We start from the raw sequence: 26,626 nt of genomic DNA, 5'->3' as shown, positions 1-26,626 counted from the left end.
TGGACATAGCTGATCACGTGCTAAAAGGCCGCTGTGATTGGCCTTTTACCATACCACGTGATCAGCTGCGTCTGCAGGACACAGCAATCATGGAGATTGCCGGGTGTGTGCCCCCGGGTGCGCACAGGAGAGCGCGTTCTGGGAGGAGGTCATATTACGCCCTCCCAGAACTGGCCGGACACAGTGCAACCGTCATTCGGCTATCTGTGGTCGGCAAGTGGTTAAAGCTATGTTTCCATTTGTCCGTGCTGGGAACATGCGGAAAACTAAATGCTTTCCCAACATGCTCAAAACGCGTTGCCCTTTAGCAGACATGCAGAGGTGCCATTAATTCTTAACAATACTCCCACATGTGTGTTTCACGTGCGCCAAAACGCATGGTGCCTCATCACAATGCAGGTCAGTGCAGCACGACTTTACAAAAGAGTCAAGAACTGCTTTTGCGCATTTCTTTTACGCAGGGCAGCCCGTTGAAATGCATGGGCTACCCAACACGTAGAAACGCGTGAAACCACTCTGATGATGTGAAATGAGCCTTTGTCCTAATTCAGACACTTCTTGTTATAGGGTGACAACACTTTGTCCCTATCTCCCAGACGTGTTCTTGTGTTGTCACCCTGGGGCACGCACATGTAAGGGTTGCAGGGAGCCTAAAGGTTGCTGCAGAATTAGATTTATCAAAAATGACTTTCAACTGACAATAAATAATTAAAGAGCACTTTTCTCCATGGGGAGACAGCCATCTTGAGCGTGCTCAGTAGAATATCATATTAGGGCCAATTTGAACAGGAGCCCATTAACCTATCAGCCTGTTTTTGAAGTGTGGGAGGAAACTGGAGTATCTGGAGGAACAGGGAGAACATGCAAACTCCATGTAGATAGCATCCTGAACGGGACTCAAAACGAGGACCCCAGTGCTGCAAGGCTACCCACTAGGACACAGGTTAATGTGTTAAAGCTTATACAAGATTTTAGTAATTTGCATGACGGGTGTGACCATCCCAAGGTGGGCAGGGCCATTCAAACTCCCAAGTGAACAGGAATAGAGCCAAGAGCTATGGTGGGGAGTGCTTGGCATGATGGGTATGAACACCCCAAGGTGGGCGGGACCAGTCAAATTCCCAAGTGAACAGGAATAGAGCCAAAAGCTATGGTGGGGAGTGCTTGGCATGATGGGTATAAACACCCCAAGGTGGGCGGGACCAGTCAAATTCCCAAGTGAACAGGAATAGAGCCAAGAGCAATGGTGGGGAGTTCTCAGCATGATGGGCGTGAACACCCCAAGGTGGATGGGGCCATTCAAAATCTCAAATGAACAGGATATGAGCTATGGTGGGGCATTCTCGGCATGACAGATGTGTACACCCCAAGGTGGGCGGGACCAGTCAGACTTCTAAGTGAACAGGAATAGAGCCAAGAGCAGTGGTGGCGAGTTCTCAGCATGACGGGTGTGAACACCCCAAGGTGTATGGGGCCATTCAAACTCCCAAATGAACAGGATAGGAGCTATGGTGGGGCGTTCTTGGTATGACGGGTATGAACACCCCAAGGTGGATGGGGCCATTCAAACTCCCAAATGAACAGGATAGGAGCTATGGTGGGGCGTTCTTGGTATGACGGGTATGAACACCCCAAGGTGGATGGGGCCATTCAAACTCCCAAATGAACAGGATAAGAACTATGGTGGGTGTTCTCAGTATGACAGATGTGAACACCACAAGGTGGGCGGAAACATTCAAACTCCCACGTGAACAAGAATAGAGCCAAGAGCAATGGTGGGGAGTTCTCAGCATGACGGGTGTGAACACCCCAAGGTGGATGGGGTCATTCAAACTCCCAAATGAACAGGATAAGAGCTATGGTGGGGCATTCTCGGTATGATGGGTGTGAACACCCCAAGGTGGATGGGGCCATTCAAACTCCCAAGTGGACAGAAATAGAGCCAAGAGGAATGGTGGGGAGTTCTAGCATGACGGGTGTGAATACTCCAAGGTGGATGGGCCATTCAAACTCCCAAATGAACAAGATAAGAGCTATGGTGGGGCATTCTTGGTATGATGGGTGTGAACACCCCAAGGTGGGCGAGAACATTCAAACTCCCAAGTGGACAGAAATAGATCCAAGAGGAATGGTGAGGAGTTCTAGCATGACGGGTGTGAACACTCCAAGGTGGATAGGGCCATTCAAACTCCCAAAATAAACAGGATAAGAGCTATGGTGGGGTGGTCGCGGCATGACGGATGTGAACACCCCAAGGTGGACGAGGCCATTCAGACTTCCAAATGTACAGGATAAGAGCTAAAAGCTATGTAGGGGCATTCTCGGCATGACGGGTGTGAACACCCCAAGGTGGGCAGGACCATTCAAACTCCCAAGTAAACCAGATAAGAGCTAGGAGCTATGGTGGGGAGTTCTTGGCATGACAATTGTGAACACCCCAAGGTGGGTGGGACCATTCAAAGTCCCCAGTGAACGGGAATATAGGAATATAGAGCTAAGCACTATGGTGGGAAGCCAACAGGTGACTCCACCTATACCCGAAATACGGCTTTTAGCACCAATATAAATCTTCTGTTTTCTTGTAAAGGAAAAAGCTTTTAGCTGCAGGGTACAAAAGAACAACCATCAAAAGCCAGCACCCCGTTGTTCATTTCCTCCACACAAAGGTCCCTCTTCCCATGCATTTAAACGCAAATTTATCGAATCAACCTTAAAAAAATATGCAAAAAATAAAATTCCGATCCCGCCTCTTATGCTGCTGTGAGGCTTGATGCATTCCGATAATGAGGTGTTAAAGCCCAGTCCTTGGCTCCATACATAATTAAGCCCAAAATAAATAGACAGAAAGTACCTATTGTGCTCCCCCCTTTTAAAGCCTTTCACATCCATTGTTACAGCAGAAGGATAAAAGAACTCTGCGGTGATGGCTGTATAATGCTTGCTTGCAAAAAAAAAAAAATTCAAGGCTTTTCACCCGGTGGAAACATTTTTTTTTTGCTGTTCGCGTTTTCAATAGGCAGTAAGCTGCTTTGGCCGTCTTGTGAAATTCCAATAACTGGTTGAAAAAGGAAAGGAAATGTTCCATCGATTAATAGAGATCCAAGAGCACCAATCAAAAATATGAACACTCATGGAGCCTTTTTTTTAACCACTTCCAGTCCGGACACTTTCACCCCCTTCCAGTCCGGACACTTTCACCCCCTTCCAGTCCGGACACTTTCTCCCCCTTCCAGTCCGGACACTTTCACCCCCTTCCAGTCCGGACACTTTCACTCCCTTCCATTCCGGACACTTTCACCCCCTTCCAGTCCGGACACTTTCACCCACCTTCCAGTCCGGACACTTTCACCCACCTTCCAGTCCGGACACTTTCACCCCCTTCCAGTCTGGACACTTTCACCCCCTTCCAGTCCGGACACTTTCCCCCCCTTCCAGTCCGGACACTTTCACCCTCTTCCAGTCTGGACACTTTCACCGCCTTCCAGTCCGGACACTTTCACCTCCTTCCAGTCCGGACACTTTCACCGCCTTCCAGTCCGGACACTTTCACCTCCTTCCAGTCCGGACACTTTCACCCTCTTCCAGTCTGGACACTTTCCCCCCCTTCCAGTCCGGACACTTTCCCCCCCTTCCAGTCTGGACACTTTCCCCCCCTTCCAGTTCGGATACTTTCCCCCCCTTCCAGTCCAGACACTTTCACCCCCTTCCAGTCCGGACACTTTCACCCCCTTCCAGTCCAGACACTTTCACCCCCTTCCAGTCCGGACACTTTCACCCCCTTCCAGTCCGGACACTTTCACGCCCTTCCAGTCCGGACACTTTCACCCACCTTCCAGTCTGGACACTTTCACCCCCTTCCAGTCCGGACACTTTCACCCCCTTCCAGTCTGGACACTTTCACCCCCTTCCAGTCCGGACACTTTCCCCCCCTTCCAGTCCGGACACTTTCACCCTCTTCCAGTCTGGACACTTTCACCCCTTTCCAGTCCGGACACTTTCCCCCCCTTCCAGTCCGGACACTTTCACCGCCTTCCAGTCCGGACACTTTCACCTCCTTCCAGTCCGGACACTTTCACCCTCTTCCAGTCTGGACACTTTCACCCCCCCTTCCAGTCTGGACACTTTCCCCCCCTTCCAGTTCGGATACTTTCCCCCCCTTCCAGTCCGGACACTTTCACCCCCTTCCAGTCCGGACACTTTCACCCCCTTCCAGTCCGGACACTTTCACCCCCTTCCAGTCCGAACACTTTCCCACCTTCCAGTCCAGACACTTTCACCCCCTTCCAGTCCGGACACTTTCACCCCCTTCCAGTCTGGACACTTTCACCCCCTGCCAGTCTTGACACTTTCACCCCCTTCAAGTCCGGACACTTTCACCCCCTTCCAGTCCGGACACTTTCTCCCCCTTCCAGTCCGGACACTTTCACCCCCTTCCTGTCCTGACACTTTCCCTCCCTTCCAGTCCAGACACTTTCCCCCCCTTCCTGCCAAGGTCAATTTTCAGCTTTCAGCGCTATCACACTTTGAATGACAATTGTGCGGTCATGCAACACTGTACCCATATGAATTTTTTTTTGAGACAGATAAAGCTTTATTTTGGTGGTATTTATTCACCACTGGGATTTTTATTTGTTTTGCTATATAAATGAAAACGTCCAAAAATTGTGAAAAAAAGTGGTTTTCTTAAAAAATTTGCAAATAAATAATCTTTCTTCATAAATCTTGGCCAAAATGCATTCAGTTATTTTTTTAGTAAAAAAAAAAATAACCCAAATTAGTTTATAACCAAATTATAATTTTTCTAAAAGTGTTTTTTTTTACATTTTTATTTTATTTTTTTATATTATTATTATTATTTTTTTTTACATACTGCCACCCTAGCAGTACAGTGTCACCATAGTGACACTGTACTACTTGTGGGGGGTGATGTAGATTTGTTTTTTGTTTTTTTTTTACACTGATTGCTTTTACATCCATAAAGGCTGTGAAAGCAATAATTTCTCCTTCTCTCTGGCTGCATTCTTGCAGCCATTGAGAAATACTGTGTGAGCTGTGATTGGTCACAGCTTGTCACATGGGACAAGGCTGTTGGGAATAGCCCTGTACCATGTGATCTCTGTGATCATTCACAGAATTCACACGTAGTAAGCAATGATGTCAGAAGTGACACCTTGCTTACTCCTATTCATGTGATCACTAATTGGCCAATCAATGATGATATGATCGGGACCTCGCACAGAGGTCCTGTACAGCAATCGGTGCCACGTGCTCCCAGGGAGGGCACACAGGCAATGGATGCAGGGTCCCATACAGCGATCAGTGTTCTCCAGATACAGCGGGCACCGGATCGCAGTGCCGCGCGCTCTCAGGGAGCACGTACAGTCCAAAATGGCAGGCGCTGTTTATGAACGGCACTCCACCCCTGCACTGCTGCCGTCTGGACATTTATATACATGGACGGGAAGTGCTTAATGCTTAGTTCACAATTGTGTGTGCGCCGGAGTGTGTGTGTCTTTACACGTGTCACATGTATGGCAGGCCAATAATTTCAGATCTCCAAGGTGTGGTTCACACTTGTGCATTGCCTGGAGCATACGTGCAGTTTTGGATGCATTCCTGACAAGCATAGATGTGAACACTAAATCCCTTCCATCTGCCACAATCTGTCTGCATTGCTTAGACCCCATTCACACCTAAGCATAACGTTTTTGTGCATTTTTTGGGCGGGTTTTTATGCCCATTTGTGAACGTTTGTGTGCGAATTGTCCAGTTTGGCCTTTTTGAGTTCTGGTGTTTTTGTATTAGCCACTAGAGAAAAATTTCATTTGTGACATCAATTGTTGCCATGCCAGTAAAATGATCTTGGTCACGCGACAAAAGTGCATGCAAACGGGCAATTTGTGCATTTCCATGTATCTCTATGGGAGTGAAAATGCACCAAAAATGCATCAATCTGTCCAAATGGAACTACAAAAGTAGCTCCAAAACTTTTTGGAACTTCAGGCGTTCTGCTTCAGGCGACATGGAGAACTCAGGTGTGAATGGGGCCTTAGAGAAGCACAAAGACACAGTCATGATGTCACTACACTCCTAAAATAAGGAATATAATAGGAATTGAAAAAAAAATAATAAGCTTGTCGATGAGGTGGGAAGGGAGGAACCAGGGGAGCATTTCAAAAAGTCTGTGATTGGCTGCCGAGCATATACTGTATAACGGTTACGCAGTCCAGGGGCGGACTGACAACTCATAGGGCCCCCGGGCAATAGGGGATCATGGGGCTCCTGTGTCTTTGCCCAAACTCAAAAAAGCCTATGAAAAAGGTACCAGGGGCATCTCATGGGGCCCCCTACTGACCCCAGGCCCTTGGGCAGTGCCCAAGTTTCCAAACGGTCAGTCTACCCCTGATGCAGTCTAATCTTTGACTGGATGGTGGTGTCGCATAGAGACCATATGGTCTCTATTGCTGAATTACCAGTTCTGGTCTCATGATAACTAGGATTCAGCCTTTGCGCTAATTCATAAACACAAAGATTCTGGAGGAGATCTCAGATTTACATACAGATGTACACGGTGCTCTCCTATGAAATCCGTGTTAGATACTTGACATCAGCAAAGCTCCTCTCTTTCCTACATCAGCGGCTGGCGTCCTGCCACCTTGTGAAGGCTGAACAATGCTCGGCTGTCAGGACACAACACGGTAGCCAGGAATGATTTGCAGGACGAAGTGAAGTGCAAGCGATGCAATGAGAGAAGACTTGTTCTATGTCATCTTGACCTTTATCATACCTCATTTCTCAGGAGCCCCGGGCCCCCTCCTGACAGCACCCCTCTGAGCCTAGGCTATTCTTATCACAATTATACACAGTGCTGATCCCACCACCCCTGCGCCAGTCTGGCACCCAACCTTCATGTGTTAAGGGTGCTGAAAGATGTCATTACATTTATTAAATCAATCTCCTTTTCTTCCATTCCTCGTTCCTCCCTTCCCTCCCTCCCCCTTTATTCCTTCTTTCCCCCTGTCTTTCATTTTCATTTTCATTTCCCCTTTCCCTTTTCCCTTTCCTTTCCTTTCCTTTTCCCTTTCCTTTTCTTTCCCCTTTCCTTTTCCCTTTCCTTTTCTTTTCCTTTCCTTTCCTTTTCCTTTCCTTTCTTTTCCTTTTCCTTTCTTTTCCTTTTCCTTTCTTTTCCTTTTCCTTTCCTTCCTTTTCCTTTCTTTTCCTTTCCTTTCTTTTCCTTTTGCTTTTCCTTTTCCTTTCTTTTCCTTTCCTTTCTTTTCCTTTTGCTTTTCCTTTTCCTTTCTTTTTCTTTCTTTTCCTTTCTTTTCCCTTTCTTTTTCTTTCTTTTCCTTTTCCTTTCTTTTCCTTTCCCCTTTCCTTTCATCCTACTTTCCTTCTCTCCCCCTACACATCATTACTTTATTCCTACTTTCCGCTTTCTTTGTCCTATTATTTCCTCTCTTCTTTCTTTCCTCCTTCCTCTCTCCATTTTCTTTCACTTCTCCCTCTCTCCCTCTTTTGTTCCTTGCTTCCTTCCATTGCTTCCTCCTTCCCAAAAATGGAAAATCTGTTCCTACACTGATATGCTTTACCCATCCTAGCATTGGCCAGGTATGAAGCATGGCCACCTACCAGCCTAGCAGAAACCCTCTCCCAATAGGAACCATCCACTCCACACCCCTGAGTTTCCTAGAGTTTCATGATGGAATCCATTGGGAGTCCCAGTGCTTAAAGCTTCTCAGACATCAATTATGTGGGGACATCATTGACCAAAGTGCTCTGCTATAGTAGTTCTAATACTTCTTTATAAGATCAGGAATGTCTTCCATGGACGGTGGATGTTGGGGATGGGGGTTGTAGTTCCTCTGCCACTCTTCAACCTGGAAGTACTGACTAGGATCACCAGTTGACCTAAGAGTATCAGGTTTGCCACTGAAGCAAATTCTCTTTTCCTAGTGACCCTTTTCCCAGAGCACACCAGGCAGATTATGAGCTCTAATCTAGACATCTATAGTTAATAGGAATACATTTTCCTATCAGGGTCCTTGCTTCCAGGGACCCTGGCATAGACAAGCAGGGCTAGCAAGGTGAACCAACCAGAGCTCTACTACATTGTCCAGTCTGGCAGTCGTGTCCAATGAATGGGGCTGGGTTGGTGTCCAAGCAGTATTGCTTAAGTCAGAGTTTATCAACCAGCATTCCATGGATACCTCCAGAGGTTTCTGAGGATTTCTTGAGCAATGATCAGTTTCTGTCTCTCAGATAAGTTCACACTGGCACAGGGGCGGACTGACCATTTGGAAATTCGGGCACTGCCCGAGGGCCCGGGGTCAGTAGGGGGCCCCATGAGATGCCCCTGGTACCTTTTTCATAGGCTTTTTTAAGTTTGGGCAAGGACACAGGGGCCCCATGATCCCCTATTGCCCGGGGGCCCCATGAGTTGTCAGTCCACCCCTGCACTGACACCATTGATCTTTTTCATTCTTCCCTATGACCACAAGTGTAAGGAGCATTCTTGCCACTGACCATCACAGCCCATGACACACTAATGTATCCTGAGTTGTAGCAACTCTCACCGAACTGAAACCACTTCTAAAAGTTTCATGGTGGAATCCAATGGACGTCCCAATGTTTAAGGCCTCTTGGACTTGTAGTAGGAATTAATGATATGGGGGCATCACTGACCGAAGTGCAGTAATTATTAGTAGGGGTTCCCTGAGACTGGAAAGGTGTTTCAAGGGTTCCTCCGTGTTGCAAAGATCGAAAAAGGCTGGTTAACTGCAGAGGACTAAAGTAAGGTCACCGACCTCACTGATTTTTCCCGTATTGGAACATGGCTAAACCTTTCCCATGCATATCAGTCAATGGCGCAGTAAACTATTTTCTCTTGCTTCAATATTCATTTATTTTATTATTTTCAATCAGTAAATACTACGTCCATCCAGAGCTTTTCCTGCACACTCTTACTGGTGATATACAGACGAAATGATCTCCTCAGTAGGATGACTCACATCCAATGGTGCTTTGTAATTAGTGGGGGAGAAATGACAGCGGTCATTAAATCCATCCCAGGTAAATATGCGCAGTATACAGGAGCCATCACTCACATCCCACAGACCTGCCATCAAACTGCAAACCCAACTTAATTTTCAGCATTTTGATTGCTTTCTCGGAAAACATCACATTGAATGGGGGATGGCTGGATAATTAGATCCAAGGTGCGGTTCTTAGCTGGAGGATTATGGGAGACTCCCAGCATGCATTGGTGCAGATGGAGCATTTTTCTCCTAGATTCTACTAATGTAAATGTATTAACGTTGACCTCCAGCCTTCCCTTCAGTCTTGCACAGACTTCTCTCCTGGATTGGCTTACTCTGATTTCACTGCACTCTGTGAGCTCCTCACAATGTGCATTAGAAGCTGCAGCCGCCTCATTTTCTGTGGCCCGTAGGCTCCTTATTCACCTGTCTGGGGGTCTCTCTTTGGGAGAGCCCATAACCTAGTACTCAATGGTTGGCTTCAGCTAGCCATGGGAAGAGAGTTCCTCCAGGTCATTTGGCTAGGTGGACCAAAGTGCCTGGCTCCCATCAAAACTCTTGAGGTCTCTTTGGAAGGGGGCCAGTGACATCTTTTGCGCTTTTTGCATGTTTTTCACATGTTTTTTTGTGCACTGCACCAGGGGCTTGAAGAATTTAAATAAAATCCCCCCCCCCAGCCTAATTGTCCCTGGCTCGCCACCATCATTCATTGGATTTGAGTTCTTAGCAGGGGCGGACTGACCATTTGGAAACTCGGGCACTGCCCGAGGGCCCGGGGTCAGTAGGGGGCCCCATGAGATGCCCCTGGTACCTTTTTCATAGGATTTTTTGAGTTTGGGCAAGGACACAGGGGCCCCATGATCCCCTATTGCCCTAGGGCCCCATGAGTTGTCAGTCCACCCCTGGTTCTTAGGCATCACACATGGCTGCAACCTAGGGTGGTCTGCATGCAAAGGCAGACTGCCTGTCTACCATGTTTTCAGGAAGTTATGTACAGCACCCTGTCTGCCCCTCCCACCAGCCATGATATGCCTGCATTGCATATAAAAGCACAGAGATCCAGTGATGGCATCACATGTCAAATAACAAAAAAGAAAATTCCCAGCTCAGCTTACCGACCAGCCTGCAACAAACCAAATTGTCCTGTCTAACAGTTTGCGTTAAAAACAGGGCTTTAGTTTGCACACATTTGCAAATACATTTGTAAGCTGCAGAGCCTCTTCCCAGAACCCCTTTATTTTCTTCAGTCGTAACTCTATAATTTTGAGAGCCTCCATAGTAGATGCACATGTATAATAATGGATAGACTGAGGGCAAGTTAGCCTGGAGGGAGACTATCCCTCTTTAAAGGCACAGGGGCGCACCAGACACTCAGCATATAGCACAATGGCAGCTAAGGTGTCCAGTGCGCCCTTCACCAGTATATCATGTATTTGCAAATGTGTGCAAACAAAACCCCTGTTTTTAACACAAACTGTTAGATATGAGAATTTGGTTGATTACAGGCTGGTCGGTAAGTAGAGCTGGGAATTTTTCTTTTTTATTGTTTGACATGCGTCGCCCTTCCATGTGTTCCTTGCTGCAAAGGCCAGTTATAGATTGGGGCAGATGACATCACATGCTCTAAAACAGTGGTCTCCAAACTGCTGCCTTGGGGGCCAGATGTGGCCCTTTGCTTGCTTTTATCTGGCCCTTGGGACACTATTTTATTCACTGATGCCAACAAAGGGGCACAATTCCTCCCAATGACTCCCAACGATGGGGCACAATTCCTCCCAATGACACCCAACGATGGGGCACAATTCCTCCCAATGACTCCCAACGATGGGGCACAATTCCTCCCAATGACATCAGCGATGGGGCACAATTTCTCCCAATGAAACCAACAATGGGGTATAATGACACCAATGATGGGGTACAATTCCTATCACTGGCACCAACGATGGGGCACAAATCCTCCCACTGACACCAAAGACTGGGCATTGTTCTTTCCCACTGATGTCAGGACCTCTTCTACTCCCGGTGGTCATAGTCCAGCCCCTTAAATTCTGAAGAACAGTAAACTGGCCCTTTGTTTAGAAAGTCTGGAGATCTCTGGTCTAAAATAATAAGATATGTAATAAAATGGAACGGTTTTATTTAAACATGTCACTAGCAGTCTGATAAGGGGGCAAAGTACAAATATACTAGTATGTAAGAAAATACTATATGTATAATATTGGGATATGTAGGAATATATAGGGAAAAAATACTAACATGATGCATTTTTCCCATTAGTAAAGCAATAAAGCCAACAAAGGGGCACAATTCCTCCAAATGACTCTCAACGATGGGGCACAATTCCTCCCAATGACACCCAATGATGGGGCACAATTCCTCCCAATGACACCAGCGATGGGGCACAATTGCTCCCAATGAGACCAACAATGGGGCGTAATGACACCAATGACGGGGTACAATTCCTCCCACTGGCACCAACAATGGGGCACAATTTCTCCCGATGAAACTGACAATGGGGCGTAATGACACCAATGACGGGGTACAATTCCTCCCACTGGCACCAACGATGGGGCACAATTCTTCTCAATGACTCCCAACGATGGGGCACAATTCCTCCCAATGACACCAGCGATGGGGCACAATTTCTCCCAATGAGACCAACAATGGGGCATAATAACACCAATGATGGGGTACAATTCCTCCCACTGGCACCAACGATGTGGCAAAATTCCTCCCAATGACTCCCAACGATGGGGCACTATTTCTCCCACTGGCACCAACAATGCGGCACAATTCCTCCCAATAACTCCCAACGATGGGGCACTATTTCTCCCAATGAAACCAACAATCGGGCATAATGACACCAATGACGGGGTACAGTTCCTCCCACTGGCACCAACGATGGGGTACAACTCCTCCCAATGACACCCAATAATGGGGTACAATTCCTCCCACTGGCACCAACGATGGGGCACAAATCCTCCCACTGATATCAAAGATGGAGCATTTTTCTTTCCCACTGACGTCAGGACCTCTTCTACTCCCCGTGGCCACAGTCCAGCCCCTTAAATTCTGAAGGACAGGACATATAGGGAAAAAAATACTAACATGATGCATTTTTCCCATTAGCAAAGTGATATAAAGAAGTAATGATCATGGGAAGTTTTATAACCCATACCAACCATTTAAAATTCCGTTTACCGCAGTAACTCTGATTGCCCGGAGCGGGTTATCGCACTTCACCTTTTTAAGCAGTCCCAATATTGCAAATCCAGCACTGGGGAAGGGAGCTCCACGGAGATCTAAATTAAAACAAAGAAACAGATATGGCAGTTATCTCCACCGTCAGACTCTGCGTCTGGGTAATAGCGCACTACTTACACAGAATGGAGCACTTAGCAAGGCCACACTTAGCCTGACAGGCTGCCTGTTCGCGTGAAGGACAAATAACAGAGTAGATAAACCGCGGCTGGTTTCATCATTGTGCCGAGCACCCCACCACACCACGTGCCGAGCTGATTTACATCCCGTCTATCATACGGAGAGATCTCCGCGGGGCGCCACAGACATCGGATGGTGGAGGAGAGACAGAGACGTGCCTATACATAAAAACGGAAAAATATTTTGAGTGGACCCGCATTAGATTGTGAATCACGTAATGATTTGCTAAAAGGCTCCATTCACATCTCCGCGTCTCGTGAACGCACGCAAAAGTATGCTTTTTTTTACGGAACGTGCATCACGTTTGTGGTGCCAATCATTGTTAATGGTACCCCAAGCATTGGCAGCAGATGAGCATAACTGCAATGTAAAAAAAAAAATAAGTAAATCCATTTATACTTTAAAAAAAAAAATCACTATAATTTGTCTAATATGCCTATTTCCTATGATCAGCAGCTCCATCTAGTGGCCATAATGTGGTAGTTTTCCTGAAACAGCTCAATCAGGACATAACAGCACTATGGCCACTAGAGGTCGCTGACAATCATAGGAAATATTTGACTTTTTAATTGTGGCTGTGTACATTTTTATCAATAGACCTACTGTTGGCGTTGGATGATACATTAAAGCCCTGTCAAAAAATAAAAGTCAGCAGCTACAAAAACTGTAGCTGCTGACTTTTAAAAAACAGCCACTTAGCTGTCCTTCGGCCCCGTGGTGTCCTCCCCGCAGCCCGTTTCACCGGCCCTCCTGGAGGCCGGCATCTTCAGTGTGGGCACCCGGCTGTGACAGCTTGTGGCTTCACAGCCGGGTGCCCACTGCGCATGCGCGAGTAGCGCTGCGCTTCATGAATGGTCCTGTAGTCTTCTGGGACCTGTCATGTGTCCCAAAAGACTACAGGGAGGGAGGACAACTTCGGCTTCTGATCGCCTAGGCCAGGGGTAGGCAACCTGAGAGCCGCAGGACTACAAGTTCCATCATGCCTCTGCAAGTCATAGCTGTAACTGTCAGTTTTGTAATCTTTGCAATGCCTCATGGGAAATGTAGTTCTACAACAGCTAGAGAGCCACAGGTTGCCTACCCCTGGCCTTGGCGATCAGACCGGAAGTGGGAGCGAGTACCTGTCAAATGCGGGTACCCGCACCCGCCCCCCATAGGTGCCAATCCTTAATGGTGAGCGGGGGAACAGTCCTTAAAGCGGAACTTCCCCTTTTGGGTGGAGCTCCGCTTTAATGGTATGCTTATTTTACACTATAAATTCACATGTCAGAAGAATTATTGATTCATTAAAGCTGATTTCTGGGATAATCAGATATTGTCTAAAATCCATTTGTCAAGTGCATTCTTCTTCCTTGAATCTTGGCGTGCTTTGTGTGTTTCCTTCAGATCTGTGTAGTAATTTATTGGGAGACGTTGGCTTCCTGTACTGAGGACCGCTCACTGCTGCTCTCTCTCCTTGTGCAGGGAAACTGGTCTTGTCTCCACCCCCTTCTGTAGTTTTCTGCTGTTTCCTTGTAGCAAAGGAAGGCAAGAGATTTACAAAACTGGTGCACACAGAATCAGAAGCGTAGTAACCAATCAGCTTCCAGGTTTTATTGTCAAAGCTTAAAGTGTTACTAAACCCACGGCAGTACAATCAGTCTGTATATGCAGTAAAGCATGCTTGTTATACTCACTGCAGAACCTAAGGGGTTAATCCTCTGTATCGTGTAAAAAGGCCATTTGATCCTGTCTTCTCTGCTCCTCCTCTTATTCAAATGTCCACGTCTTATCTCCTGATAAGACAGACTGAACCATAGCCATTCTGCACATGCTCAGTTTAGTGTGTATTGCTAGAGAGGGTTTTTTTTTTCTTGGAGAGTGCATGTGATCAGCACAGGGCCAATCAGCACTGTCCAGACAGAGGTCAGGGGTTTTGCATCCTCCTAGAGCAGAAAGAAAACTCCTCCTACAAGCTTTAACATGTGCTCTGCTGGACACTGATAGAAGTCACACGACTGCTATATACTGCTGATGAGAAAAGGTATTTAGCAGTTTATATTTACTAAAATAATTGCATTTCCATGTTGTGTGTACTGTGGGAGACTTGATATAGTGAATGCAGGGTCCGGGGAGACCAGGTATAGTGAATGCAGGGTCCGGGGAGACCAAATATAGTGAATGCAGAGTCCGGGGAGACCAGATATAATGAATGCAGAGTCTAGGGAGAACAGATCTAGTGAATGCAGGGTCCGGGGAGACCAGATATAGTGAATGCAGGATCCGGGGAGACCAGATCTAGTGAATGCAGGACCGGGGAGACCAGATCTAGTGAATGTAGGGTCCGGGGAGACCAGATATAGTGAATGCAGGGTCTGGGGAGACCAGATATAGTGAATGCAGGATCCGGGGAGACCAGATCTAGTGAATGTAGGGTCCGGGAGACCAGATCTAGTGAATGCAGGATCCGGGGAGACCAGATCTAGTGAATGTAGGGTCCGGGAGACCAGATATAGTGAATGCAGGGTCCGGGGAGACCAGATATAGTGAATGCAGGATCCGGGGAGACCAGATCTAGTGAATGCAGGGTCCGGGGAGACCAGATATAGTGAATGCAGGGTCTGGGGAGACCAGATATAGTGAATGCAGGATCCGGGGAGACCAGATCTAGTGAATGTAGGGTCCGGGAGACCAGATATAGTGAATGCAGGGTCCGGGGAGACCAGATATAGTGAATGCAGGGTCCAGGGAGACCAGATATAGTGAATGCAGGGTACGGGGAGACCAGATCTAGTGAATGCAGGGTCCGGGGAGACCAGATCTAGTGAATGAAGGGTCCGGGGAGACCAGATATAGTGAATGCGGGGTCCGGGGAGACCAGATATAGTGAATGCAGGGTCCGGGGAGACCAGATATAGTGAATGCAGGGTCCGGGGTTTGGTAATACTTTAATTGAACAATTAAAAGCTGATTGGTTACCATGCACAGCTGCACCAGATTCAGTTTGCACCAGTTTTAGTAAATCTCTCCCTATGTAAATTTTATCAACCCTTTAAAATTATGATTTGTTAGATACCAAATATGATATACAGTAGATCTGATGCATGTTTCTTCTAAGAGGTATAATGTGTCTTACTAGTCCTCTGGACCTCGTAATATAGTCCTGTTTAGTGTCTGAGTGACATCCTCTCCTACATTAATGTGGCCACTTTCTAGAAATATAACTTCATAACTGTAGGATTTACGGAATATTAATGGAACTAAACTTTGTGGTATTCAGTTAGAGATCACTATACCAATCTCACAGATGTGAGACTACTAGCATGTGAGTTGCCAATTGTCTTTTATCCAATAAAGTAAATAAATGCTGCACTTAGTTGGCGCCCTCAGTTGTCTTGGGTTATATAGAGATTCCTCCTGTCTCTTGGTAGAGCAGCCATGGATGCAGCAAACTCATTTACATCTATGGACTTTTACAGTGGGCTTTGATCTCTGTTTTTTCCAAATTAATGCTGCACTTAGTTGGCGCACACTGTTGTTGTGGGTTATATAGAGATTATAGAGATTCCCCGTCTCTTGGTAAAGCAGCAATGGATGCAGCAAACTCATTTACATCTATGCAATTTTATGTGGACTTTGATATCTGTTTTTCCCAAATTAATGCTGCACTTAGTTGGCACCCTCTGTTGTCTAGGGTTATATAGAGATTCCCCATCTCTTGGTTGAGCAGCCATGGATGAAGCAAACTCATTTACATCTATGGACTTTTACAGTGGGCTTTGATCTCTGTTTTTCCTAAATTAATGCTGCACTTAGTAGGCGCCCGCTGTTGTCTTGGGTTATATAGAGATTATAGAGATTCCTCCTGTCTCTTGGTAGAGCAGCCATGACTGCAGCAAACTCATTTACATCTATGGACTTTTACAGTGGACTTTGATATCTGTTTTTCCCAAGTTAATGCTACACTTAGTTGGCGCACACTGTTGTCTTGGGTTATATAGAGATTATTGAGATTCCTCCTGTCTCTTGGTAGAGCAGCCATTGATGCAGTAAACTCATTTATATCTATGGACTTTTACAGAGGATTTTGATATCTGTTTTTCCCAAATTAATGCTGCACTTAGTTGGCGCCCACGGTTGTCTTGGGTTATTTAGAGATTCCTCCTGTCTCTTAGTAGAGCAGCCATGACTGCAGCAAACTCATTTACATCTATGGACTTTTACAGAGGATTTTGATATCTGTTTTTCCCAAATTAATGCTGCACTTAGTTGGCGCCCACGGTTGTCTTGGGTTATTTAGAGATTCCTCCTGTCTCTTAGTAGAGCAGCCATGACTGCAGCAAACTCATTTACATCTATGGACTTTTACAGTGGCCTTTGATATCTGTTTTTCCTAAATTAATGCTGCACTTAGTTGGCGCCCACGGTTGTCTTGGGTTATTTAGAGATTCCTCCTGTCTCTTAGTAGAGCAGCCATGGATGCAGCAAACCCATTTACATCTATGGACTTTTACAGTGGACTTTGATATCTGTTTTTCCCAAATTAATGCTGCACTTAGTTGGCGCCCACTGTTGTCTTGGATTATTTAGAGATTCCTCCTGTCTCTTAGTAGAGCAGCCATGGATGCAACAAACTCAATTACTAATCTATAGATTTTTACAGTGGACTTTGATATCTGTTTTTATAGCTTATCAATTCAATGTAATTTTTATAGTTTTTTTTTATACCGCTCTGGGAACTCTGGGAGTTTTTGGTTTCCTTGTTTGCGCCATATTCTGGTTCTCTTCGATCAGTTCTGGAAGTATCTCACTTGCTTCAGTGGCCCCTCCCCTATCTCACATGCCAGGAGGACATGATTTGTAACCTTCAGTGCTGGAAGGTCCAATGAAAATGAGACTCCCAAAGCCCCATGACCCGACATTACAGATGTTTCCCATCAACTTCTCTCCTGTCTGACGTTCTCTTTAACATAATCCCCCGAAGCATCATGGGAAATTTAATCTGTGCTTTTCTAACTGTTACAAGATTTCCTCATTACAGAACACCTTGTAGCATTATCGTCCTGGCGGTGAGCCGGAACAGCGGCGCGATGGCCTTGTTACTTATGGTGGCAGGTATCGAGGATCAGAAATGAAAGAACAAAAAAAAAAAGTCCTTATTGATTATTATTTTTTAGCCAGGTTGTCCTGTGAGCGCAGAATGTGGCGTGTTAGTTATTTTCTCCCAGGAATCTCTCTCCTGTATGTTATTAGCATCCTGGGATGAAGGCCCAAAAGGCAGGCGGGCGTTGCGTTGGCCGAGAGCTCCCTCTTGAGTCCACTGGCACAAACGACTGCACAGATGGGAATTGTGGATTTTAACGTTGCAAACACCTGAAATCGCTATTATGGTTTCCTCCGGGTACTCCGGTTTCCTCCCACACTCTAAAGACATGCTGGTAGGTTAATTGGCTCCTGTCTATATTGTCCCTAGTATGTGTATGTATGAATGTGAGTTAGGGACCTTAGATTGTACGCCCCTTGAGGGTTAGGGACCTTAGATTGTACGCCCCTTGAGGGTTAGGGACCTTAGATTGTACGCTCCTTGAGGGTTAGGGACCTTAGATTGTACGCCCCTTGAGGGTTAGGGACCTTAGATTGTACGCCCCTTGAGGGTTAGGGACCTTAGATTGTACGCCCCTTGAGGGTTAGGGACCTTAGATTGTACGCTCCTTGAGGGTTAGGGACCTTAGATTGTACGCCCCTTGAGGGTTAGGGACCTTAGATTGTACGCCCCTTGAGGGTTAGGGACCTTAGATTGTACGCCCCTTGAGGGTTAGGGACCTTAGATTGTACGCCCCTTGAGGGTTAGGGACCTTAGATTGTACGCCCCTTGAGGGTTAGGGACTGATGTGAATGTACAATATGTATGTAAAGCGCGGAGTAAATTGATGGCGCTATATAAGTATCTGAAATAAATAAATTATTATGTTTCTAGCAGATTTGTAAAAGATTGCGGAGGGAATTTGCCAAGATGGTGGTGTTGTAGATAAAACATCTTCCCGGTTCAAAACTGAAGGCAGTTTATTTTTTAATGGATATCGGCCTACCAAGTCACAAACCCTCTACCAACATTGGGAAGTAGTTGCCTGGCTGTCATGCCAACCCGTTGACTTTATTTGGGCCTTTTATTCAGCGGGAACGCAGAGGAACGCAGTTCCGGCACCTCCAGCACAGCATATGTGGCATGGCAAAGGATACTGGAGGGTCTATTGATGCTGTCTGCTAGGGGATCTATTGTCACTGGGGGGTGTCTTGTGTTGCCGGCAGGGATCTACTGTTGAGGGAGGGGTCTATTGTTGCTGACTGCTGGAGGGTCTATTTATATTGGCTGTTGGGAGATCTATTGTTGCTGGGGGGATGTCTTTGATGCTGGGGTGGAACTAATGTTCCTCGGAGGCTATTTTGTTGCAAGGGGTCTATCTATGCTGGGGGATATATTGTTGCTGGGGGGGTATTTTGTTGTGGGGGTCTGTTGTAGCTGGGGTGGTCTATTGTTTCTGGCTTCAGGGGATATAATTTACTGCTGTCATGATTTTCATTAACACATTCCATACAAATTTCTTGGCACCTCAAAATGATGTGTTGCTGGGAGGGATCTGCTGTTGAGGGAGGGGTCTAATGTTGCTGACTGCTGGAGGGTCTATTTATACTGGCTGTTGGGAGATCTATTGTTGCTGGGGGAAGGTCTTTGTTGCTGGAGTGGAACTATTGTTGCTGGGGGGGGATATTTTGTTGTGAGGGGTCTATCTTTGCTGGGGGATGTATTGTTGCTGGGGGGTATTTTGTTGTGGGGGTCTGTTGTAGCTGGGGTGGTCTATTGTTGCTGGCTTCAGGGGATATAATTTACTGCTGTCATGATTTTCATTAACACATTCCATACAAATTTCTTGGCACCTCAAAATGATACTTGTGTATTCTCTAAAAGGTACTGGAAGGTGGGTAGGGCGAGGAACCATGGGACAGTGATCAGAAGTCAGTAGGGGGCGAGGACAAGAAGTGACTCAGAAGGAGGAGTTCCTACACCTGATATCTGAGAAACAAGGTCCTCACCAGGGGCAGACTGACCATATGTAAACTCGGGCACTGCCCGAGGGCCCAGGGTCAGTAGGGGGCCCCATGAGATGCCCCTGGTACCTTTTTCATAGGCTTTTTTGATTTTGGGCAAGGACACAGGGGCCCCATGATCCCCTATTGCCCGGGGGCCCCATGAGTTGTCAGTCCACCCCTGGTCCTCACTTTAATACTTTCTAAGCTAGCTCCAGGCCATAACTAGATAACAAACAGGGGTGGACTGACAACTGATGGCAATAGGGGATCATGGGGCCCCTGTGTCCTTGCCCAAACTCAAAAAAGCCTATGAAAAGGGTACCAGGGGCATCTCATGGGGCCCCCTACTGACCCCGGGCCCTTGGGCAGTGCCCAAGTTTGGAAATGGTCAGTCCGCCCCTGATAACAAAACAAGGTTCCCCGCTTTCGGGAATTGGCTTCACTTGGTAAGAGTTTTAAAGACTCATCCACTTGCTAAATCTTTCCTTTAGGGCAGGGGTGTCCAAACTTTTTTCAAAGAGGGCCAGATTGGATGAAGTGAACATGGTGGAGGGCCGAACATTTTTCCGAACATTCTTTGAACCATTACAATTAAATGCAAATAAATTATTTTATGCCAAGTTAATTGCAAACGACATACTTTTCATTTCATAACATTAAGATCAACTGACAGCTAAGTTTTCACAATGTATTGAAAATAAATTACCTGCACTAATGTGAAGGGTGAAAAAGGTAGCTGGAGCTGAAGTCTCTGCTCGGCAGCCGGGAGGGGAAGAGAAACACACTTCACGCTGGAAGCCCGGCCCTGACGTCACGACGTCTGTCGCTCCCAGCGTGGCGCAGTCACGCATGCGCACTGCTCTCAAGCAGAAGACTGCCTGCCACAGAAGGGAGGGCCGTGCGACAGCCGCATTTACACAGACCAGGGAGAACGCGCCGCAGTCAGGCATGCGCACTGCCCTCTGCTCTCAAGCAGAAGACTGTCTGCCATAGAAGGGAGGGCCGTGGGAGGGCCACATTACACAGAGCATGGAGGGCTGTTGGAGGGCCGTATTAAACCGACCCCCGGGCCGTAAATGGCCCGCGGGCCGGACTTTGGACATGCCTGCTTTAGGGCTTTTTATGAAAAGAAGTGTAGCACACCCTTGGGTGGAACTTTGCTAGATATATAGGTTCAGCTCCCACCTGAATCTGGTGACACCTCCGATTATACCCAGAACACTCCGACACTCTGAGAGTATTTTTTATGGGTTTTATTGAAGAAGACAAACCCTGAAAAAGAACTAGCTGATTTAACACAGGTAATGTACATAAAACACAGATACCACTTTGTATAACACAGTTAGTAAGAAGTCACAATTCACTCGCCAAAGACTCCAAAACTGACTAGTATCACACTGACTAGAGTGACATATGAGAGTGACATTGACACATGAAACAATAACTGTTAATGAGATTTAGCAGCTTATTGACATTTGCTATAGCAGTGCTATCTAGAGCAGAAATGTCCTACCTAACCACTGGCCAGTGGGATGAAACTTAAAGTCTCTCAACGTTGGGGCCCTTTAATCAATGGAAGAGCGCCCACTCTCTGCATGGGAGAGTATTTGTAATCCAGAGGTAGCAGAATAGCACAGTCTCCTTTAAGCAGAATCTTCCAGTGAACATTGCAATAGAAAAACAACACTTCAACAAATCTTTACCATACAGGTGAAATCCTGATATACTGACACTTGCTCAGTATATTCAAAGCAGCAAGCTTCTGTGGGGACTTGGAACTAAACACACTCTTCAGCCACAGCACAAGTCTTGAGGAGACAAACCAGTAATATACAGAGACAGAGTTCTCTCATCAATCAGCAGCAGGAATAACTAATTCTGAGCAGCTTGGGCTTTCCAAGATCTGTGTCACTCTGAGAATTAGAGAGCAGGCTTTCTCATGACCATTCTCCAGAGATGAACAGCAAATGCAACAATATCAAAATCCCCTTTCATCACAGAGTACTCACTGTTTCTGGATTTTTCTCTAGATAGCATTAGACAGCAGTAGAAACCCTCTCTCTTTCAGCAGCTCCAGACTTTGAGAGACACATGCACTTGAGTGGTTGTAATCCTGAGTGTCAGGCAGGACAATCCTTAGTTTGCACACTGTCCTCCTGCAACAAATTCTCTGCTACACACTCCCAGCCCAGTCCATGGGCTCTAGCAGCACAGAGAGTGAGACTCTGTGACTTTACACCAGGAGCCCTTGCTCCATGCAGTCCCCTGAAAATGTCTGCCTCCCCACATGTGCTTCTTCTTCCTTTTTCCTCTCTCCTTTCCTCTACAGCCAATCATAAGTCCAGCTGCAACAGTGCTGCTATGGGTGGATCATTCTCAGCTGTAGCAACCCCTCGTGTATTGAATCGTATTGTTACTGTACTGTCCCGTATACTGTCTCCCATTATAAGGTAAAGCGCTGAGCAAACTATGGGCGCTATATAAATCCTGTATAAAAATAGTAAAAATCGAAATCCTGGCTGTCAGCAAATTATAGACCCATGGTTGAAGGTTTCTTTCCTCTCAAGTCTCTACAATGCCTCCAGGCTCAAGAATCCTTACCTGAATTTACCAATCCAAGTGAAAGCTGCAAAGTCATTTTTCTCTACTAAGAGACAACCATCCCAGAGCCTCTCACCCTGTATGGGTGAGAGCCAGGGGTGGACTGACCATTTGGATACTCGGGCACTGCCTGGGGGCCCGGGGTCAGTCGGGGGCCCCATGAGATGCCCCTGGTACCTTTTTCATAGGCTTTTTTGAGTTTGGGCAAGGACACAGGGGCCCCATGATCCCCTATTGCCCGGGGGCCCCATGAGTTGTCAGTCCGCCCCTGGTGAGAACCCTAGGTGATGCCAATGCTTCTCTGCCCCATGGCGTTCAGTCTCACCTCTGGCGCGTACTAAACTGCTCTTTAGATGTGTATTTACATTGTGGCATGGTATTGTCCTGTCCGAGGTGACACACAATAATACATACCTTACACATGGTTCCCCAACAGCCGGCAGTCAGTTCATCTGCTTTCTGCTGTGGAATGTGGGTGGGCACTCTTACCAGCAGCCATATTTTATGACTAATCGTCCTGCACCTATTACAATACAGATGTGATGGGTCAGTGAGAGGGGTGGCGAGAAGACCAGCAAGAACAGTGGCTTGATGGACAAGTCGTCCCAAGCAGTATCTCAGGACCGTAGATTAGGGAGATGATTACTCTTTGTTACCTAGATCCTAGATCCTTTTTCAGAAGGAGGGGGCAACTTTTTTTTACTTTTCTTACTTTACTGCCCAGAGATACAGCACCTTTATATGTGTAGCACCGATTAGGTGGTGTTAGTGTAAGGTACATTCATTTTTGACCCATGGTAATGAGTGAGCCTGAATTACTGTGGGTTCAGTGTGAGGTCATGCTGGATGACTCTGCAGGTCGGGACTCTATCACCTCCACCTGGTTCTGGAGGTCCATGGAAGCTTCCAGAAGCCAGTAGGTGGAAGGGAGGAGACATCAATCTACATATTCATGGGAGTCTTACCAATCCCAGGCTAAGAGACCCTGGTAGAGTGGTAGACTAACCCATAAATATGAGAGAGCCATGCTAGCAGGGGAGACAGGTGAAAGTTGGATTGCTGAGAAGTGTTGCTGTGTGGCCTGGGAGGGAGCCCCAGAGGAGGGGGTCCTGCTTCCAGGCTGGAGGCTGGAAGCTGAGGAGAAGCTGAAGGAGAGAGCTCCACTGCCCTGCCATCCACTGGGGAAGGACAGCCTGCAAAGTTTGGAGAGGAACCAGCCCAATTAGAAGGCCTGAAAGCAGTTCTATTTCTAGCTGCAGGACAAGGACAGTGCAAGTACCTCTACACAACCAGAGCCTAGAAGGGAGAGGTCTGCTGGATGTAAAACTGTCCTCTGGCAAGTCTCCAGGGGACAGTTTATAGTTTACTCAATCCCTTTTCCTTTTCTCCTGGGATCAGATAATATAGCCAGGTGGGCTGGTATTCTGTGCACTAACGGGACCAAGAGATCCTCCACATCGTCATGTTGCTAGAAATCCACTCGGGGGACACCAAGCTCCCAGAAGGGGATTGCTTTACTAAGGACTGTAATGGTTCTGGCTGGAACACAGTCAAGTGTATGTCATTTTTTTTACTAAGTGTGCTAGAGCATTAAAGTCCTCATTCTGCTATTTCTTCAACAAATTGGGTATCCCATAACCCCTTTACCCTATCCAAGTTCAATCCTTTAATAAAACAAACAAAAAAATACCAATGCAGGTGTGCAAAAGGAGTGTTGCTTGGCTGTGCAGAGCTAAGGGGACCCAATCAAATCCAACGGCCCTTATGAGGGTAGTGCTACATATGGTATCTCTCCACCCAGTTATAATGACCTTGCCAGCACTTCTTTGCCAATCCTGGCTTTGTTGCAGCTGACAACAAAACACTGGTCACCAGTATTGCCCATCACTGTGGATTCCTTGTACCTGATCTTTTCCCCAATACTGACTTACCATGCCTTGTTCTGCACTGTGTCCCTGTTTTGGAAAAGCTATCTTGAGGGAGGAGCAGGGCTTTGTTCATCCAAGAAGTAGCAGAAGAGGTTGAGGAAGATCAGTTCCTGATAAATTAAGGAAGCTGAAACAGGAAGATCCGTGCATTGTAGGTCCTCAGATACATCTTCAACTCCAGCGAGGAGAACAGTACTGTAGTGACATCACCAAAGCTTACTCCACATCTTTTGAGACTAGCAGCCAGAGATAGCAGTCCCTTTGATGATCTCACACTGCAGATGTGCAGTTATGAGGCTCAAGGCACAGGAAGATCACTGCTATTCTTCAGGAGGAATTCCAGATAAAAGGTGGATTTTTCAGGGTATAATAACATTTCTAGATGTTTCCATAAAATAGCAAATCTACACTTTTTGAGTTCAGCACCACTTAAAGAACAGATTAGCAATGGCAACCTCCAAGTTCCTTTCCTGATTAGTTTAAATATAATTATACAATTTATTGAAAATGGATAGAGCGGCCCATAGTAAACCACTAAAGAGACCCTGTCACAAACTTTCAGGTAAAAGCACCAACAATTAAGCATTTTGAATTATGGATAGCATACATTCCCATATTTTGGGGACAGTTTCCATTTTAAGGTGTCTATCCCTGGAAAACATACTTTCATGGCACTGTCCCTGGCTGAGAACGTAGTGTACACACGACAGCGCAAACCCATCAATCGAAATTGTACAGACACCTAAATGGAGCCACTGGAGATATTTGCACTGTTTCTTCTTGATACCTTCAAAGCCTCTCTTACTCTAACTTTGAGTGTAAATCTTAAAATCTCATATTTTAAGTGTTTTTTTAACAAAAAATATATTTATTCCATATCAATGTGCCTTTTAACTTTGTAGAAAAAGTGACTACCCCCCAGCACACCCCATTCCTCCTTGCACCTCATAGCCCTCTCCTCTTCTGGGACAGTCTACTCTCTGTGCTTGCCCAGCTCCTCTACCCCTCCCCTTACCTCCCTGCATAACCTTTTATGTAGCTGGCGGAGGAAAATTGAGGGGGAATACTACACAGCAGCCTTTCCCCTTTCTACTTTTTTTTTTTTTTACACCAGAGCAGGACTTTTCTTCGGCTGGAAGATGTGGGGACGCAGTTCGACACCTTCAGCACTGAATGTATGTAATGGCAAGGAGTGCTGGGATGTATTGTTGCTTTCTGCGGGGGGACCTATTGTCGCTGGAGGGGATCTATTTTTGTGTGGGGGTTTATTGTTGCTGGGGAGGCCTATTGTTGCTGGTGGGGGATCTATCATTGCTGGGGGGTGAGTCGTTGCTGGGAGGGAACTACTGTTAAGGGAGAGGTCTGTTGATGGCTGATGGGAGATCTGTTGTTGGTGCTGGGGTCTCTTATTGATGGAGTGGATATATTGTTGCTGAGGTGCTATTTTGTTGTGGGGGGTTCATTGTTGCTGGGGAGTATATTGTTGTAGAGGGAATCTATTGTTGCTGTGGGGGTCTATTGTTGCTGGCTGCAGAGGATCTATTTTACTGCTTTTCTTGTTATTAGCAAATTCCATAAAAATTACTTAGCGCCACAAAAATATACTTGGTTCTGTATTCTATAAGAGCCCATACACACTTGTACAACTTGTCAAGCCACATGACAAGTCACACCCCATGTTTCCCAATAAGTACTATTCATATCTGTGTGACTTCAAGTCACAGTGACTTGAACGTAGTTCCTGCACTACTTTTATCTGACTTTCATACGACTTGAGAGCCATAGACCTCAATGTAAACCCTCCAAAGTTGCATGAAAGTTGCACCTGAATGATATACATGATATACATGATATACATGTACAGCACAAACAATCACCTTTGGTCAAACCCAAAGTTGCACCAAAGTTGCAGTCATCCAAAGTCATATCAAAGTTGCATCAAGACGCATGGTAAAGGCGCAATGAAAATGTCGAAGGGGACAGTACTGGGAGGTGGATAGGAGGTAGAACAAAGGGGCAGTGCTGGGAGGTGGGTAGGGGGCAGAGACAAGGGTTGATTCAGAATTGGGGAGTCCCTTCACCTCTTCTCTGAGAAAAAAAAGCCCTGCCCCAGAGGAACCCTTGTAATAAGATTAGTCTATTGAGGATCATTGGGAAAATGCCCCCTTTTTTATGGGTGGTAAATGGAAAGAATGCAAGGTGATGCTGGACCTGGAACTATGTAGGCACCATCAGATAGGAGGTCAGTTAACCACAGCTCAAGAAACCTCTAACTATCTCTGGAAGAACCCTAGGGTTCCACAGAACCCTGCTTGAGAAAAGCTGCTATAGAGGGTCAAGTGAGTCTGCTGGGGCTCCTGACATTGCATTCAAGATGGCAGTATCCATTTATAAAGACAGAGCTAGGCCTTTGGGCCCCATGGCAGTGACATGGTCTGCTATTGATGTAGCTTCACCCTTGGAATCAGTTCACTTTCGACTAAAAATTATGTTTTTGGTCCAAATTTAGGTGAGGTAATAGACCACCCACTACCATTGTTGTATTTTTTTTGT

General features: G+C 46.4%; 1 protein-coding gene across 4 annotated transcripts in view; it reads left to right on the top strand.

The window, feature by feature from the left end:
* LSAMP (limbic system associated membrane protein) overlaps positions 1–26,626 on the top strand; it is a 1,064,612-nt gene that overhangs the window by 943,929 nt on the left and 94,057 nt on the right. The window lies entirely within an intron of this gene.

Source organism: Staurois parvus, unplaced genomic scaffold (genome assembly GCF_062004578.1).
Source record: "Staurois parvus isolate SC_StPar_1 unplaced genomic scaffold, SC_StPar_1.0 ptg000095l, whole genome shotgun sequence".
In the NCBI taxonomy this organism is placed as follows: domain Eukaryota; kingdom Metazoa; phylum Chordata; class Amphibia; order Anura; family Ranidae; genus Staurois; species Staurois parvus.
Note: the sequence above shows the minus strand (reverse complement) of the source record. Positions and strands in the feature narration are given on the sequence as shown.